This window comes from Canis lupus, chromosome 18 (genome assembly GCF_048164855.1).
Source record: "Canis lupus baileyi chromosome 18, mCanLup2.hap1, whole genome shotgun sequence".
Lineage (NCBI taxonomy): Eukaryota > Metazoa > Chordata > Mammalia > Carnivora > Canidae > Canis > Canis lupus.
This window is the reverse complement of record NC_132855.1, coordinates 54,884,265-54,904,032: the sequence shown is the minus strand read 5'-3', so window position 1 is coordinate 54,904,032 and position 19,768 is coordinate 54,884,265. Positions and strand designations below refer to the sequence as shown.

General features: G+C 41.0%; 1 protein-coding gene across 1 annotated transcript in view; it reads left to right on the top strand.

Annotated features, from left to right (window-relative positions):
* The window catches only part of LOC140609380 (uncharacterized), a 223,440-nt gene that overhangs the window by 169,381 nt on the left and 34,291 nt on the right, over positions 1–19,768 (top strand). The window contains exon 8 of the mRNA XM_072784729.1: positions 7,537–14,297. The gene's annotated coding sequence lies outside the window, so the exon portion shown is untranslated. The remainder of the gene's footprint in view (positions 1–7,536; positions 14,298–19,768) is intronic.

Genomic DNA, 19,768 nt, shown 5'->3' with positions numbered 1-19,768 from the left:
ACCCTGCTTATTATTGGCAAAGGGTTTCTTCAATGACTGGTGTCCTCTTTCAGAAACTCCATTGTTACGTGAGCAGTAAAAATGAGAAGGACTTCTTAAGAATGAGTTCTTCCTGTACATAAATAGAACCAAAGTTAAAAGTGAGGCTTTGTGTTTCCAGGATATGTTGAATGAATCAAAAGGAAAGAAATACTGGAACTTTATCCCAATTCTTAAACTACCCACTAAAACAGCTTTGTATTTATAAACAGGTAACTTAAGAGGCCAGGAAGCAGAACTACTTGCTTCAATGGCTGTTGTATAGACACAACATAAAAGACCTAGGAGCGGATTACTCCTCCCTTCCCGTGCCTTGTGTCCTAAGTAATAATTTTAATTTAATGTTTAAAGGATGACTTGAAGTTATGAGACATGATGAAGTTTTAGTTACAGAGAATTTAAAATTCTCTGAGTGAAAATCTAATGAAACCGTGGAAGTCCTTCTGTTTACTGCAACCAGCATAGCTGCTGATGCAACGTGTCTTCCCTTCCCTTGCTTTACCTGCCACTTCTGTCTTCTTCCCTCCCCCCTCTCTTTTCCCTTCCCTCCCTCCATTCATCCACAGTGTTGACACAAGGATAACACAGACATTAATCCTGTCTTCATGGAATATACAGGCTAGTGGAAGAAACAGGTAGCATGCAAGCACACAAAGGCAACTGTAGGTTATGACGTGATGTGAAGGAAAAGAACACGTATAGGGAAGAAGCTGGGTTAACACCAGGGCATGTAACTCTCCATGTACATGTTCAGAAACTAAGGATAATGACAAGAGCTGTTCTGTTGTTGCCTTTTAGAGGGTAGATCTATAAGCATTAAGATCTTGGTTTTATAAAGTATCTAGTACAGAATCACTTTTGGAGATTAGTATCATGAATTTGTTTTCCTATAGGTAAAGTACAGACCGCTAGGTAGATACATTGATACATAGGTACATATAGGACGTAGGTACATAGATACGTACCCTACAAAGTTTTTTTCTAACTAGCACAAGTGACAGTCTGTGAAAACTAATTTCTCATGTGCATTACGGGATCGGATGATGACCGTTGGTTGAGTTGTGATAGACTGGAGGAGAAAAATCTTTTTAAATTTTATTTTTTACAAATATAGTTAGAGCTAAGATAGACATACTCTCTACCATTTTGAAAAGGGAATTGGAAAAGGGAGAGGTCATTTCTCGCTGTTGTCCCTAAGGAAAATGCGTAGAAAAATCCCGTCAGTACCCTTGGACTGAAAGTAGGGATCAGGTCAGCAATTCATGTGAGACTCAGTGAGCAAGAGAGGGGGGACCTAAGGAAGCCGCCAGACGAGAGGGTGACCATCCTGGGAGGCAGAGGTAGGCAGATGCAGGCTTCACATCTAAATGCTGGTACCTCTGCACCTATGGTGGGGGCTGCTTGGCCCGACGCGTGTCTAGCTTCCTGTCACTCAAAAAGACGACTATGGACTCAGGTTATCCTCAGACCTCAGCATCCGCTAACGCAAACAAAGTCAGTGCCTTCAGCTCTGGTAATGTGTCTAGTGTCTATAAATTCTCAGGATCTGTCTTTGAGTTCCCTGGGAACAAATGTTGTCTCTTGTTCTTTGGCCTCCCGACTAAACACAGCCAGGGTTTTTAAACCCACTAATTTTTAAAGATTTCCTAACAGAGGAGCAAATTAGAGCAGAAACTTATTTAAGCTGAAAATTGTCTTCAAAATTACTCTTTCTCATTAGGAGTGGAACACTAGATTGTTGAAAGTTTATTCACGTTTGTGACTGATACTGCATTTAAATAATTTAAAAATGAATACCTCATTTTAGTAATAAGTTCACTTCACTGTCCTTATCACCGTCATCATTTCCATGAGGTTCTAGGTTTTTTATGAGCAAATTAAATACGGTGCTTTCTTTATGACATGAATTAAATCTAGATCCCAATGATATTTGGCACCCCCTAAATACCCAGATGGGCACAGCGTTTGCCTTGAAGTGAAGACGTGCGTAGGGTTTTAATCACATCATGTTTTATTTTTTCCTCTTTTAAATATCGCCTTTTCAATAGTTGCTCCTTAATGAATGACTGATTGTTTACTGTGGTTTATAACCAGGAATTTGAACATCAGAAAATTCTAATCAAGATACGGATGGCAAAAAAATTATTTTTCCCCTCTCGTTTTCTCGTCGTTTATGTTAGACAAAAATAAATTGTCTTCCTTAAGTTTGAGAAATCCTTTCATTGTCTTCTTGAAAACTTAAATTTAATAAATCAGTTCAGAGGAGATTTAATCATAGTTCCTAAACCATTAAGAGCTCCTATAACGTAAAAACACAGGTAGGGCTAGAATAAGTTTTCACCTCTTGAGTATAACCAGCATTTGAAAAAAAAATGTAGGTGAAAAGTAGTATTTGCTGCATCTTCTCCATTATCTAATCACTGAACGTACTGGGAGGTTTTTTTTTTTAACAGTGGGAAAGAGACACAGAGTTTGTTATCTACCCAGGTAAGATCACTTGAGTCCAAAGACCAGCTTCCGGAACAGGCCTGAGACACCTATAGAGGGTGAGGGTTGTTTGGGACAGCCGGAGGCAGAAGGGCGGTATTGTTGCAGGGGTCTCAAATGAGAGCTTTAGATCAGAATTTTACCTTCTTTTGTCTTCAAAGGTAAGTCAGTCAGTCTTCACAGCAGATGATTCTCTTGAAACAAGATAGACCCAGTGACCACACTAGGAGTGCTCATTTAATTAAGAAAAGAAACGGACATGTTGTTCCTCCCACTGAACTTCTTTTCCAGAAAGCATAGAAGTTATGAGAGCATCGCACACACACACAGACCCTCAGAACCAACCCCTAGTCCTTGGACTTCCAGCTTCACCTGTCCCGAAGGACCCTGAGCACTGTGGATTTGGGCTAGGGCTTAGGTTTGGCTCCCAACGGGGAGGACCAAACCTAGGGCATACCTGCAGCAGCAGAGAACTGTTCTCTGTTCATGAAAGTGGTGGGGTGATGCTTTCAGATCCTGTCTGCACATTGCCTCGTATGGCTGTAGTTAGCATTGCTTTTATAATGGAAATAATGATCTGACACTCACATAGCTAAATATAATTTATAATTTTGAGGTAAGGTTGAAACATGAAAGATCATGCTTTTCAGACTGCTCTGAAGACTAACACAGACAACTCATTTTAAATAACAGTGAGTTGAACCTGCCAGCATCTGAACAGTGTTCACCATTTGTCCAGACACCTGCAGTTGGGTACTTCTGTGCATGTTTAATTGCTCGAACGTAAATTATAAAATCCCTTAAAAAGGGTGCTTTTATCCGGGAAAACAAGACAAGTCTCGTCCAAAGACTGTTGGCCTGCTCTCATAAGCTCCTTGCATTTCCCAGGACTTCACGCACCTCTTAGAAGAGCTCTGTTTTGATACCCAGGAAGTTTAGCTCTTCAGGGAAAAGCGCAGATGTCTAAACCATCAGCAGAATCACTGCAGACATTCGCCAGGAAGTCTACCCTGTTGAAAACACGTTGAATTTTCTTGAAGGTGGTGATTAGCGTAGCCAAGATCTGTTTCATCAGCCCAGAGACCGCCCTTATTTTTAAGTTCCATCCTTTACCTCTGCTCAGGCTGACTCTCTGTGGCCAGAGAAGATATAAGAATGAGATTAGAGCAGCCGAGCAACAGAGCAGGGCGCTCTTGGCTTGTGCGGTGTTATCTGTCTCTCCAGTGGTTCCTAGTTTGTTGTGACGTCAAGGCCGCCATTCAAAGCAGAGAAAAAGGAAACCGTGGCCTCTCTTCGCATCAGTAGCCTGGACAAGCTGTTGTTTCTCAGGCATCCAAAATGCTCTCTGTCTGGCAGAGCTGTGCATTCCATGCCTGGGTGACCTGGTTAAATGGAGGAAACCAAATGCTCTCTGCTGGATGCTCTCCAAAACAAGCATTCCACCCTGAGCTGCTGAAGCACAGGCTTCACTGCTTCTGAGGACTGTAAATGGAACCACAACATTGCTCTACATTGTCTGCTTGCATTGTCAGCTTCTGGTTTGTCTTAAGAGAAAGAATATCATTATCAGTGGCCTTCGTTAATATACACTACAACAACGTCATTATGCTGCCTTTGGGGTCAGTGCTAGAAAACCCTTTTTGGGAAACCAGTCCTATGTTAAGTGTCTTTTGGAATCATAGTCAGAAGTTCAAGACTATTGAATTGCCACCTCTTCCTTCCCATCCCACTTCTGCTCACCCCCTTCCCCAGTTTCAGATTGCTGAAATCTAAAAAGGCTCTTCTGCATGCTTACATGCTGATTTTGCACTGTGTATTATTGAGCTTCTATATCCTTTGCAAATAGGAAAGAGAATGTCTACTATGATGTGTAGATCACAGACTCATTTTTCTTAATGAAGAGTAACACCCTTTGCTTTTCAGATGGAAGGAGCTCCTTCAGAAGGAGCTATAAAGAGAACTGCTGTTTCTTTATGAGCAAACTGAGATCCCTACAGTAGACAACAACTTTGCAAGGTGAAAATGTCACTAACACTGTTCTGATTCCTTACAGTCAGACTTTACCAACCTAAGACTCAGTCTTCTGAGGGCATGCCTTCTTGGGTTTCTTTTTGGCATGAGAGACATTATTTTATTAGATTCTTGGAAGTGGACATTATAGTCACTAGAAAAAGCACAATAATCACACTTTGTTTCCAGAGTCCTCTTGGTTAAGTCAATATGCATTTGAGGTTTTATAATATAAATTCCATTAAATCATTCTCAAAATAGCCCTTTCCTGAACTTTTGATTGAAGGTTATTTGCAGGAGCCAAAACCATTTAGTTGTATTTTTTCTCCTCCTTTCTTTCTCTGGCTGACTTATTTCACTTAGCATAGTACTCTCGAGCTCCATCCATGTTGTTGCAAATGGCAAGATTTCATTCTTATGACTGAATAATATTCCATTGTGTGTATGTGTGTGTGTGTATATATGTATATATATGTACGTGTGTGTGTATGTGTGTATGTGTATATATGCCACATCTTCTTTATCCATTCATCTATGGATGGACACTTTGCTTCCATAATTTGGCTCTTGTAAATAATACTGCAATAAACAGAGGTGCATGTATCCCTTTGAATTAGTGTTTCTGTATTTTTTGGCTAAATACCCAGTAGTGCAATTACTGGGATGTAGGATGGTTCTATTTTTAATTTTTTGAAGAACCTCCATATTTTCCATGGTGGCTGCACCATGGAAACCAACAGTGCACGTGGGTTACTTTTTTTGTACACCCTCAACAACACTTGTTTATTGTGCAAAACCATTAAGTTTAATATACGAGGATATAAACACAGTTTATGTTGGGAAGGATCTTGATATGTGAGGAATTTTATTTTATTTTATTTTATTTTATTTTATTTTATTTTATTTTATTTTATTTTATTTTATTTTTTGTGAGGCCTTTTAAAAATGAATTTTTATAAGACCAAATTCTTCCAGATTATAAACTCTTGTCTTCTGGGGAAAAAAAGTAAAGATCATCATGAAACTGGATAGAGTTGGAGTAGATGGAGTGAATCTTGTAAAGTTGGGCTTTATTACACTATTTACTGGACTGCACTCTGGTTTTGCTAGATGGTCAGACTTTCTCCATAGGGTGTCATATGATGCCATATTTGTGCCCCAGTAGATACAGTGGTGGTACTGATAAGCTTGGCTTCATCATGAGTACTTTGGACTAGGTGAGCCTGAGAATCTCCAAGTGGGAGGATAACTAAGACATTACTTTTCATTTATGGACCAGAGAACTATTCCCCTTTTTTGTTGACCACCATTTACCTATCAATAATCCTTTCATCCTTTCTTTTTCTATTACTACCATTTCAGAATGTCCTTATTATCTGAGAATAACTGGCACCAGAAAACTAAGAGAATCCACTTGAAATTGAATCAAACATTTAAGACAAACAGTAAAACATTTTTAAGAGACTTTATTAGGACTAAGTCTTGAAAAGTTTAAAAAGTCAAATCTAAGTTTGGTTTACATTATAGAATAGAAATTTGGGATATGATGCAACAGTATGTTATTTCTTAGAACAGAGATTGAATGGTAAGTTCTGCGGGAGAATCATGAAGAGAACGATTTTGGTGTGAGCATTCACTTTTTCTCAAGGGCGTTTTGTAATCTTTGGATATACAAACCATTCTCTTGAGGAGTCTGCCTCTCATGAAATCATCTCCGTTGCCTTTGACTTTCTCCGATATTAACTGTTCAAGTTAACTGTCACAGGTGAACTACATTGCATTTGTCTTTGTATTCTGTGATACTTAGCAACCTAAAAAGTGAGCAGGAATAGATGCTGGTGTTGAGGACAGAGCATTAAGTGATCACTTTGTCAGTGTTTTTATATTATGATGACCTGTGCTTCCTGATGCAGGCTGGTCACTACAGGGCTCAGAGAATGATGACTCAAGTAATTAGGGAAACCCCCCCCCATATTATGTTACAGTTAAAGCACTCGGGGCGCCTGGGTGGCGCAGTTGCTTAAGCATCTGACTCTTGGTTTGGGCTCAGGTCATGATCTCAGCATCATGGGATGCAGACCCAAGTCAGCCTCCTTGCTCAGCTGTTGGGGAGTCTGCTTGAGAGCCTCTTTCTCCCTACCCCCTCTCTACCCCACACTTGCGTGTGCATGCTCTCTCTCTCAAATAAATGTTAAATAATAATAATAATAAAGCAGTCAGTATGGCTTAGTAGGCTTGATAATCAACCACATGGAGGTTTGTGTGCACTTTCCTGGCACGTAACGAGGTTATGCAACCTTGGGTAAGTTATTCATACAACCTCAGGTTCTTGATATATAATGTAGAGTAATAAAACTAACCTTTCAGAATGTCCAGGGGACTTAGAGCCCAAGTGTATAAAAGTATATAAAAGTCCTGGATAATACTTAGTGCGTGCTAACTCAAGAAATGATCCCTGTTAGAGTTCCTATTGCATTTGTGTAGTGCCTTCCAGTTTACAGAAGACTTGCACATATAATTAAGGCAGAAGAACTTAAATTTTAGCAGTCACTAAAGATTCTTAAGGTATGCGGTGAAACTAAATTTCAGATTATATTTGGTGACTGTGTGCCTGATGGATTAAACCCTATGATTTGATGGTCATTTTCTTCATGCTGTAGTTGGGTACACTGAGTAAGGTCTAAAGAAATCGCAGTTTGTTTGTTTTTTAAGATTTTATTTGTTCATGAGAGATACAGAGAGAGGCAGAGACATAGGCTGAGGGAGAAGCAGGTTACCTGCAAGGAGCCCGATGTGGAACTCAATCCCATATCCCGGACCCCTGGATCATGTCCTGAGCCAAAAGTAGACATTCAACCGCTGAGCCCCCCAGGTGTCCTAAAATTGAAGTTTTCTCGATGATCTCGAGATCATCAACCAGGTGATCCCTGGTTTGTATCTGGCAGACTTGAACCTAGAACCCCATCTTCTCACCCTTTACTGTGTTTTCCCATCACATAGGTAGTTGCTCACTGGCAAGGGAACCAATTAAAAGGCCATCATGCGTGTCCAGGAACAAAGTGACAGAGGTCTTCCATGTTTATTGGCAGTGGAAAAGGGATGGGAAGACAAAGCCAGTGGTCGCTGAAAATGAATGCTGCTCATACTTGGCTTCACGTAGAAGGGAGTCAAAGGCTGAACTTGCAAATCTCCCTGGATGGCTATACAATGAATTAAAATAAGAGTTTGTTTTGTTGTTTCCTGACTGTGTCTAAAGGAGGGACCACCCTCTCCAGATGGATATATGTAGGGATTCAAAGTAGGAGAACGTGACAAGGCTGAAAAAAACAAATGTGAGACTGAAACCCCAAAGAAGGAGCACTGAAACAATGTACTACATGTAAGTATATGCAACTGGACTTTGTGACTTTGTATTCCCAGTTCAAGACTGGACCACGTTGTTACATGGTAAATCACTAACCCTTGTACCTTCCTCAGAAATAAGAGCTGCCTGCATAGATTCTTCTGCATTTATGTGTTTGTTTCGTTGGATGGATCCTGCTGTGGCCCTGAGAGACAGACTTTGCTGGGCCCTGTTTTGTAAACAAATCTGTTCGTGCATACTTTCCACACACTTTTTTCGTGTGTGTACAACTAGCTCCACTTTTCCCTCCAGACACGCAGAAGCCTAGTAATTTAAAAGCTTGTTTTCTTTTAGAAGTATGAAGGCATCAAAGAAAAATGGGCACATGCTTTTAAAATGTGTACATCTAACCCTATATAAGGTTTTGAATCTTCATGATTTTAGCTCCAGGCCATGAACTCTGCAAGTTCCTTGAAGCCCAGTACACACACAGTACTTCCAAAAGACATCTTAAAGCTGCCACAAAACTATTAATTAAATTCAGTAAATAAGGAAAGCCCTTTTTACACTTAAAGATTCTGTGGGCCGTAAATGATGCATTAGTCACCCAAAACGATAAAATATTGGTTTTCCAAGAAAGGATGACTCGTCTCTTGCTTAGATTGGAATATGAATTTACAATATGTATCCATGTGGTCACTTCCTAGCTGTAGTTTTGGGGCATGTTTCACTTAATATTCCAGCAAAGTTCAAGTTTTTATGACAGGAAGTATGTGAATGGTTATGATAGGAGCAAATAACATTTGACTTTATGATTATAGTACAGGAAGTAACTTTTTATGCCAAGTAAATCTTTGGGGGAAAAAAAGTGCCGGCTTATAAATTTAACGTACATAGGTTTCCCAGAATCTTTGCTCTCTTAAGTGGAAGTAATACAAGAATGTGGTCTTACTTCTTTCTCTTCTTAACTTTTCTTGTCATCCAATGTCTTTGTTTTAGGACTGGGCGTTTTCATATATCTTTGGTGTGACCCAACATAATATGGAACCATTCAGAAGGTTCTAAGTGAATATAATAGGGCTAGACTATAGAATACAGAGCATGAAAAGCTTTGAAGACCCTGAGTAGGAAATTTCTGTTTCCTTGAAGAGTAAATGACTTAAATCATCATTCACCATTAAGCAGAGGGGTCCCCCAAATTTTCTTACTCTTGTGGCCACATTTAATGACATTGTGGGAAATACAATTTCTTTGACATCAAAGAGTCTGCATATGAGCAAGTTTAAAGGGAAAAAAAATAGGTAGAACTTCAGTTGTGTTCCTCATAGGCAGACCTTTAATAGAGGCTTTGTTTTTCTCTGACTTAAATAATAGGGTCACCTGGGTGGCTCAGTCGGTTAAGTGTCTACCTTTGGCTCAGGTCATGATTCTGGGATTTGAGCCCCACATCGGGCTTTCTGCTTAACAAGGAAACTACTCTCTCCCCTGCTTATGTGCTTTCTCTCTCTCAAATAAATTAATAAAATCTTTAAATAATAATAATGGAAAGAAAAGATATTTTTTCTCATCTTATCTTTTTTCTGAAGAAAGTTTGTAACTGATGCTTGTTCTAAGAACCAGTATTACACACACATGTGTCACATGAATGAATGGATTCCAGTCAGTCAGATAAAAATACCAGAGAAGTGTCTCAGAATTCCACGTGCACCCCCAACCCCCATGGACTGTGACGCAGCAACCACTCCAGGAGTTACTAGATGGAGATTCAAACTGTAACCCTGTAACCATGAGCCTCCCTTAACCACACTGATTGAAAACATAGTTTCTAAATACTTTCTATCTCTAAAACTCAGTCTCACAGATTTTGCAAAGAAGAGTAGTTTGCAATTTTTTTTAAAATTTATGATAGTCACAGAGAGAGATAAAGAGAGAGAGGCAGAGACACAGGCAGAGGGAGAAGCAGGCTCCATGCACCGGGAGCCAGACATGGGAGCCAGACATGGGAGCCAGACATGGGACTCGATCCCTGGTCTCCAGGATCCTGGTCCCTGGGCCAAAGGCAGGCGCCAAACCGCTGCGCCACCCAGGGATCCCAGTAGTTTGCAAATTAAATGAAGCTATTCTCAAAGAACAAAGGAAGGTGTTAGAGTTACCAGCACTTAGTTGTCATTAGTTTCCTTTAAATTCTGCAGAGAAAATATTTGCATGTGGCATGAGTAAAAAATCTGCCTTGAAGTATAGTTCAAAGGTAGTTTCCTGTTTTATGTCACATGCGCCCCAGCCTGGTGTGACTGGGCAGACATGCCGATGGAAGGCTCCAGAGCAGAGTGGCCAAGCCCAGGCTCCCTGGTTTTGAATCTTCGCCTCACCATCTACTGATTGTGTGACCCTGGTCAAGTCCTTAAACTCCCTGGGATTCAGTTTCCTTGTCTATAGGCTGGGGATAATAATGGAATTTGGGAGCGAGGTAAGAATTCAGTGAGTCGGTATGTGCACAGCTCCTGGAGGTGTCTGAGCCAGCCCTGTGTGTCATTTTGCTCTTACCACTGATGATTAAACTGGCTTAAAGGGGTTGGGGCCTCTGAACCAGAGCAAAGCATAGCCAAAGGAACAGCCAAAACTCTGCAGGCCCCTCCGACTTCCCACAGTCTGGTGCCCTTCCTCTTGTGAGGCCACGTGCCCCCCCTTTCTAGAAAAGTGCCTCTAAGAGGGCACTCCTTTTCATACCGTAAAAGAAAACTTTGAGTCAGGTTGGACGTAAAGAACATTTGTTGCAGGATTTTATTTTGTTTGGGGAGAATGGGACAAGGTTGGGGGACAGCAGGCCCAGAGGTGTAGAGAGTGAACATGGAATCGGTGAACTTACCCCTGAGTGATGTCCACAGCATAGCTGAGTGCAACAAGACCTGGACAGTCTCTGTAGTTCAGTCACGCTCAAATGGACAACCCGAGAAGTAACCCTCATCAGCCCCCACAGGGCAGAGGAGTCCTACTGGGCAGCAGCTTCTTGGCAGTGGCCGCACCTGTTGGGTTCCTGTTCTATGTGTTGTCCTCCGCCCACCCCACCCCAAGCATGATCTTTATTCTGCATTGCTCTACTTTTCCTTTCTCTTCTTAAAACTGCTGCATTGGCCACCCAGGCCTTAAGAGGAACTTTCTTGTAAAGCAAGGTCTGAAATGGGAACATAGTGCAGAGAAGCTTTGAGACCCGCAGACATGTGTGTGAACATGACCCAGTAGGAGGGGGAGGCTGACTTTTTAGTAAGTGAGGAAATTGGATAGTCTATTCTGATATTTGAGGAGTTGTCATTGCTTTTCCTTTCACCAAGCTCAGTAGCAATAGGATTTTTTTGAAATTGTAGGTATTTCAAATTGCTCTTACCTGTAATAGTTTCCTGTTCTTTTGACATTTTACAGAATGTTGTTCTTGCCATGGAGGAGGAAGTTCATAGGGTCTTGAGAGTGAGGACAGAAGGGTGACTGTTGGGTAGTATTGCTGATGTGAATTAAATTCTTTTTTATTTTATTTATTTATTTATTTATTTGACAGAGTGAGTGCACAAACGGGGAGCAGCAGGGAGGGGCAGAGGGAGAGGGAGAAGCAGACTCCCCACTGAGCAGGGAGCCCGATGTGAGACTCGATCCCAGGACCCAGGGATCATGACCTGAGTCAAAGGCAGACACTTAGCCAACTGCGCCATCCAGGCGCCTCTGGTGTGAATTAAAATTCTTAGCACCAATTATCAGTGCTGTTTTCATATCATGCAAGTGGTTCCCCTACTGTTGTTTTCAAAATACCCATTTGGCAAAGATTATAAAAACCTATCACCTTGGTGAAATCTTCCTTCCATAGTATAAAATACAGATGGCTTTATTAAAAATTTTCACATATATTCCTTAGCTTATTTTGAGTATTTGAAGAGAAATAAAGGAGTCGCAGTAAAAATGGCACAGTGCTACAGTGTTAGAAATTAAGGGCCAAAGCGCTGTGTCACAGGGGAGTGCCTGCATTTGATTCATTGGTCTTTAGTCCTGTTCACACTGAGTGGAAGCTTATATTTTTCTCCTCCTACCTTGAGGAGCTCTCCCTCCTGCCATTTACACCCAAGACAGGAGCACATGAACAGCCTAAAAATAAAGGACAGGATTTTTTAAAGCTCCTCCTTCAAAATGTCTACTAGTCTCCTCAGAAAATGAGCTCTGTCACCACTGATATTCCCAAAGGTGGGATAAAAGCAATCTTTCTAAATTTGCCCAGTTGTTAAGAAATTCTACTCCACTCTGGCATAAATGATCAGGTTTGGCGAGCACCAAGAGAAATAGAAGAAGTCATATATTTTAGCCCTTTGTGGCCAGCTTTCAAAGGGTGCTCTGGTGTGAAAGCCACAGGGCCAACCTGTTAATGTGACGGAGAGTCCTATAAATAACTATGTTTCTTCCTCATCCCAAACAAATCTGAAAAAACCTTTCTTACAAACCCTGGGGATGGCACTCAGAGACTGTGTGTGTAGTGTCTCAGCGCCCCAGTGGAGAGATGATTTCCATATTTGAAATTTGGGGACAAGTGAAAAGAACTCTTAAAGGGTTAACACTCTAACCCGCTTCGGATTGGTTCACTTGAATCTTAAAATTACTTTTCTGGTCACGCGCACTGAAGGTCTAAGCATTTGTGAAATGTCTTTTTTTTCCCCTCGTCTTTCTCCCGATGCTGTTCTCTTGGCTGTCTTAATTACACAGGGGTTGAGAAACCAAATTAAAATTAGGTGTGGCTGGTAAACAGTGATCGCGTTGTATGCTTTTAGTTTTGCTTGTTGGAGTTACTTCTCATCCCTGCGTTGCTTGCCTCCCCACTTTTTTTTTTCCTTCCAAAGGAAATATCATAAGCTCTTTTAAGAAAGACTCACAGGAAGTGAGTATCCATATGCTGGTTACCCGCCAGCGACCGAACGTTGACAGGTGGAGAATACGGCTGCAGCCCTCCCAGATTTATTTGCACATTTCCACCAGAGCAGAGGATTAATCCAGGGCACATAGACCAAAGGGGGTTTTGTATAGTGAGGGAGTTAGAGGAAATTGGTCATTGCTCGTCATCTTGAGGGACAGTGATTCAGGGAGCGGGGATGGGGTCAGCAAGGCACGTGGCTGCTGTGTCTGAGGGCTCTGCTGGCTGCTTGGAGGGCAGGCTGCCTTCTAAAAATGAACGCTCCCTCCACCGCCAACAATGATTCTTTCGCAGTGAATCACTTCCAGAAATGAATAGCCACAGTTTTTTTGGAATGAACGTTGTGAAATCCCTCGCTTCTAATGGCAGGTTCAGTTGGTGGTTTTATCAGAATTTCTCAAGATCAAAACGAAACCTCCTCTTTAAAAAGAAAGAAAGTACTCTCGATACAGAAAGCAAAAGTACTTCCAGTCTCCTAAATGAAGAACTGTCACAGATCTCTGTACCTGTATTTACAGATACACGTCCATGTATCTGGCTGAATGTGTGAGTTCTCAGAACCATGGCTTCATTGCTGGTAGCTGGTGATTTCCAGTGCAGAAGGTCACTAACTACAAGAAATGTTCTATCCGGTGAGTAGGTGATGGATTCCAGTGATTATTGCTAAGCCAGGGTTCAAGGTCTTGGATTGTGGATTCAAAAGACTGCTGGCAAGATCGTAAATACTTCTGCTTTATATGGTTTAATGGACAGAATTGCAGGACTCACAGAAGCCTGTGAAGGGTTTTTCAGAATGTGGATTGATTGAATAATCATTGGGATTTTTTTTTTTTTTTTTTTTGAGTATACCAGTCCTTTTGAGGAGGAAAGGAAGTTTTACAGAAGGAAGCAGTTTGTGGGGGGCTTTTCAAGGTACAGTTACTGCTTTTCTATATTTAAAGTTATCACTCTGCCGTCTTAGGAGATAGAAGTGACTGACTACACGGTCTCAGCAGAGAAAAGTTCTGCCGACTTTTTTAAAATGAAGAGACTTCCTCCACATCTTCCTCTTAACTGGATTTTTTTTTCCTTATAAATATTCACAAGGAGAAAGTATCCCATGAAGAAGGCCACCCCTCTTGGCGGTACCTGTGATGTGTCTCCCGCGGCTGGCTCGCCAGTAGCTTATCCAGGGGGCATAGGGAGGGAATTACAGTCACTGGAAACAGTGAGTGCCGTTGAAGGAAATTGTTCTCTCTCCCAAGTGGATAAGTTGTTTGACCTACTGACTCATTTCATAGGAATTGGGAAAACAACCCTAGTGTGGTTTTCATTGTTAGTCCTGGAAGATTCCAAAATCTGTGTGTCTGCAAATAAGATGAGCTGGAGCAAGGTAGTGTTGCCACTTGCTGTCTCTGCTTGCCTGTTCTCCTAATGGAATTCAATCCCATGACAAGTCCAGCCTGCGCTTCGGGGTCCTTTGTGTCCTGCTCAGTGGTGAGTATGGATGACAGCAGTTTCTGGTTTTCACGGGTTCTTCTAAATTTCTGAGTGGCATTTCATCAAAGGATAAAGCTTTTGGCAGCATCTTTTCCTGACCCATTTATGCTACGTTTCACATTTACCTGTAGGAAATGCTCGGGATGTGGTGATGATTATAAAAGATGGCATAATCTGTAGATGACAGTAGAAGTTGTGACTTAAGATAAATTGATTTTTGCAGCATGTTGTCATGAAGGCGGTTTTGATTTTGAGATATTTGTGTTAAGTGTTTTTTTTTTTTTGGTGATGAAGTATGGAAGAGAACAGGATCTTCTAGCAAAAATAATACAGTTAGTAAGAGCTGGTGAAAAAATACATGTTTTTGGTTAGTAACGTGTGCAGAGAAACTTCTGATTCCTGGTGGTTTGGTTTTAAACCAATGTTATCAAATAAGTTAGAGGTATCAAAAGAGGACAAAGAAAGTATATCAAACTTTGTGAAAAGTGGAAACTCAGATATTTGGAGTGACTGATACTTGAAGTGTTCGATTATTGCTTCTGTATTATTTTGTATATGCTGGATTTCCTAAATCACAACCTTAAGTCCTGTTCTTCGTTGATGCAAAAGATGCTTAATGTATAATTACTGTAGAATTTCTCTTTCTCAATGGCAGAGTAGAAAGTTGAATCATTCTGGTGCTGCTTCTTCAGTTTACTGCTTTATTATGTCTGAGTGCCTTAGAGCTGGGGTTCTTAGCCTTTTGGAGGTGTTGGACCCCTTTGAAATTATGATGGAAGCCACGAATCTTTTGCTACATTCATACACAAGCATTTGCCTGTGTTTTCGAGGTATTTGAGCTCAGTGAGGCTCATCTGTGGCCCCCAGGTTAAGGACACCAGCCCAGAGTCAGACCTTATGTTTCTGCCGTGATTTCTTGAGCTTCCCAGTAGATACTCTGACTTAAAAGAGGAGCCATCCAAGTCAGAAAGAAGTTATTCTCTGTTTGCTAGGTCGGGGGTAGGAGGGGGCAAAGATTGAAAAAAAGGAAAGATGAAGAAAGTACGTAACTAATGTTAAATAAAAAGAATGCATAATATTCTCAAAACTTCCAAATGGATATTATCCATGAAATTTGTAGTGTGTGTTGTGAATTCTGGTATAGACTTTAAGACTCACAGTTAACAGTCGGGGTGAGTTTTTCTCATACAAAATGAAATCTCTTTTCTTTCTTTTGCCTTTTCCATTGTGTATGTTACCAAATTAGACGAGACTACAAATCATCTGAACTCCAGAAATATAATTAAAAACTATTGTAACAAACTGGAAAATTATTCTCCTTGAGCACAAGAAATCTGGTGGAGATAGATGGAAGGTGGTTTAGTTGAGTACAGAAAAAAAACATTTAGAAGAACTGTAGCCTTACTGCCCATCAAGTAAATTCAAGCTCGTACTGTAAGGCTGTTGTGGAAAAAAATAGACATGAATCTTGGGTGTATTAACAGAAGTATGACATAAAAGGGTAAGAAAACAAGACTTGCATTAGTCACACTCGTTATTGTGTCCAATTTCAGTCACGTTTGAAAAGAGATTTTGGGTAACTGTGAAGAGCAGACACACAAGCAACAGAAGTTACACATCCTTCTAGCAAAGGATGAAGTGACTGGGAGTTTCAGTCCGAAAAAAGCTAAGGGGTTCCTTGCTAATGGTCTGTGTGAGTAATAAGAGCCTGATTTATCTTTCTATCCCTGGTAGCTCACACACTGCCTTGCTTTCACAAAATTGCAGTTCCTTAAATGACTGTCCCGTGTGGGGACGTTGGTGACACTTCTTTGATAGGCTGGGGTAGGAGCAAATGGACTCCAATAAAACCAAAGCGATATTGTAAGAACATAAGGCCTATAATAAATAAACGTGTTGGCTGATGAATAGATAAGAGAGACCTCCTCAATTGCCACGATGATCAAGTAGAGGAGAGGCAAGTGGAGGGAAGTGGTGAAATCTTGGGATCTTTCCCAAGATGAGAATAGGTAACTATGTCTGAGATGGGGGGAAAGCATTTCTTCACTCATTCCACAAACACTGAGGGCCTCCTTTGCTAGGTGCTCACCTTCTGGGAGAGGAGGCAAAGGTACAAAACCGGGGATCACCGTATACAGTTAGTGCTGTGGTTGCATAAAATCAGCACACTATGGGACCTGGTGACACTTCGTGACGAAGGTGATGTCTGATTGGACTCTTGCAGGATAAACCTTCAAGGAGTTAGCCGAGAGTTAGCCAGAGAAGGGAGGCAAGCGTAGTGGCGAGGCACTGGGCCAGAGGCTGTGAGGTCCGGTGGAGGGTGTGAGAGAGGAGCAGTGAGAGGAGGTGAAGCCGGAGCCACACCACATCTGCCTGAAGGTCTCTGTCCAGGAGGGTGAAGGGGGAAAAGTGGAAAGGTGGCCCAGGCTGCCTGGAAGAGAATGAGTGGAGGGGAGGGAGGCAGGGCCCGGCAGGCAAGGCAGGGAGGCCTGACTGCAAGAGAGCTGCTCCGGCCGGAGCCCTCAGCAGGGAGACCATGAGGATGCCCAGGACAGCAGATTCGGGGTGGGGGTTAGCGAGGTGGGAAAGGGGAGAGAGGTGATGAGGTGAGGCGAGGAAGTGGCATCATTCACCATAAGGTGAGATACGAGAGGAGCCGCAGGTCTGAGGGAAGAGAAGGCAGTGTTCGCACGTGGCAGACTGCCCTCAGACACGCGGTGTGTAGGACCCTGGGACCCTGGGAAAGTGGCAAGCTGGCTTGTATGGATTTGGACCCAGACGTCCAGCCTAAAGCCATTCTCTTACTGGTGGTCTTGATTCGGATGAGACCGGTTTTGAAAGCAGCGGATCACTCATCCAAAGTTTATATGGTATTTGGGTTTTTTTTTTCTAACTCGTGTAGTAAAACTTCTTTAAAATACAAAATAGAATAAAGAAGAAATATAAATTATCTCTGGTTTCCTCACCCAAAGCTCTGTTAACGTGTGTATTTCCCTTCAAGACTTTCCTGCACACACACAGCTTACAGAATTGGCATCATTCTGTATAGGAACTTTTATATCCCATTTCGTAAATTTTCTCCAAGTGTTTAAAAATGCTTTAAGAACATTTTAACAGTGCAAAATTTGAGAGTGTTTAGTTAGCTTCCTTTTTTTTTTCCTTTAGAGAGACAGTGAGCAAGCAGGGGGAGGAGCAGAAGGAAAGAGACAAGCCCAATTCCCTGCTGAGCAGGGAGCCCGATGTGGGGCTCCATCTTAAGACCCTGAGATCATGACTTGAGCTGAAGTCGAGTCAGATGCCTAACCAACTAAGCCACTCAGGGGCCTTGGGCTTCCATTTTTTATAAAAGCCAATTTTACGTTATAATGATTATCTTTTTAAATACATGAGTCTTGGCCATTTTTCATTAAAATATATTTAAATAATTAATGATATTAATATTAAAACATTGATAATATATTACTACAAAATAAGAATGTATTAATATTAAATAATATATTAAAATATTTCCTTAGAGATTTCTTGCAGTGAGTTTATTAAGTTGAGGGAATTAAAACTTATTTATTTATTTATCTCATTTTAAGTAGGCTTTCATGTCCAACATGGGACTTGAACTCACAATCCTGAGACTGAGAGTCACATACATGCGCTACTGACTGAGCCAGGCAACCACCCCAGAATTAAACTTTTTAAAGGTTCTTGAGAACCCTTGCCAAATTGTTTCCTAGAAGGCTTTGTAGCGAGTTACCCACATTCTAGCAATGAATGAAATGCCCTTCATCCATCCTGAGTATTATCTTTGAGAGAAAAATGTTACACTATTTTTGGCTCATTTATTTGACAGCTTTTTTTTTTTTTTTTCTTTTTAAAGTAGTGCTACATCCAGCGCATGGAGCCCAGTGTGGGGCTCGAACTCACAACCCGGAGATGTGAGCTCTGAGCCGAGGTCAAGAGGCCTGAGCCACCCTAGGGCCCCTAGGCAGCTGTTTGTTGGCTGCTTACTCTGTGCTAGGTACATGGCATTCTGTAGTTGGCTTCCAGGAAAAGTTAACTTTTTCCTGTGTTTATTAATCCATTGTGTCTTCTTGTAAATTTCTGTTCATGTCCTTTATCATCTCCTCTATCAAAGTGTGACTGTTCTTACAATTTTCTTACACTTTGAGGGACGTGTGTGTGTGTGTGTGTGTGTTAGTGATATTAGGGCAAATATTTTTCTTAGCTTCTTTGATTTTCAATTTTGCTTATGATTCTTTCAAGACAGAGAATGTTTACATTCTATTTAGTTAAATAAGTGATTTTTTATAACGTTTGTTTGTTTGTTTGTTTATTTATTTATTTATTTATTTATTTATTTATTTATTTATTTATTTATGAGAGAGAGAGAGAGAGGCAGAGACACAGGCAGAGGGAGAAGCAGGCTCCATGCAGGGAGCCCGACTGGGACTCGATCCTGGGTCTGTAGGATCAGGCCCTGGGCTGAAGGCGACGCTAAACCGCTGAGCCACCCGGGCTGCCCCTAAATCTAAATAAGTGGTTTTTATCAGTTTTTTTTTCTGTGTGATTCTGTCCTGTTAACATGGGTTTAGGAATTCCCACCCAGAAATTAAAAGATACTCTTCTGATTAAAAAAAAAAAAAAATCCCTTTTTTATATTAAACTCACCAAGTTAGAAGTAAAGTGTAAAGGATTTTTTTTCATGTAGTCCATCCCCCAGCATCTTATATGGAGTCACTATTCTTTCTCTAGTTAATTTTTTATGCTTCCTTTATTTTATACTTCAAGACCTTTTAGTGTTATATTTAGCTGTAAGAGTACACGAATTTTGAGGGATATTGGTACCTGAGTGGAGGGTGTGATAATACTTTTTTCCAACATTTTATTACTAAAAGTCTCAAGTCTACAGTGAGGTTAAAATAATTTTACAGTGACCCCCACACACACACCAACTGGACTCTACAATTAATATTTTACCATTTTTTCCCTTTATCATTGGTCTGTTCGTGTGACAATTTTTAAAACTCCTGAATCATGATTTGAATTCAAGTGGAGTATCAGACATTTTCTTCCATTCTGTTTTTTTCTCTAATTGGTAGGTTTGATTGCCAAGAAACTTTCAGCTACTTATGATGGTCACTATTTTACTGTACTAATATAACAAATACGAAGAGAAGCTGCTTTCCAAGATATGTTTTGGTAATCTAATTTTATGAATATGTCTTGATTTGTAAGGCTTAAGACTATTATTCACATACGATGAATTTATTTTTCAAATACAACTCCCTCTTATGGGCTCCATCCTCCCATATGCAATACACTTGCTTTTTGTTCTTTTGGTTGGAGCTGAAGAGTATACATAAGAGAGGACGAGAAGGGCACACGGTAGGCACTGGGTTGCTTGTAGAAGTCTGGTGAGTGGGCCGTGTCCAAGCTAGCAAAGGGGCTGCCTGGGCACAGCAGGCTTTATAAGA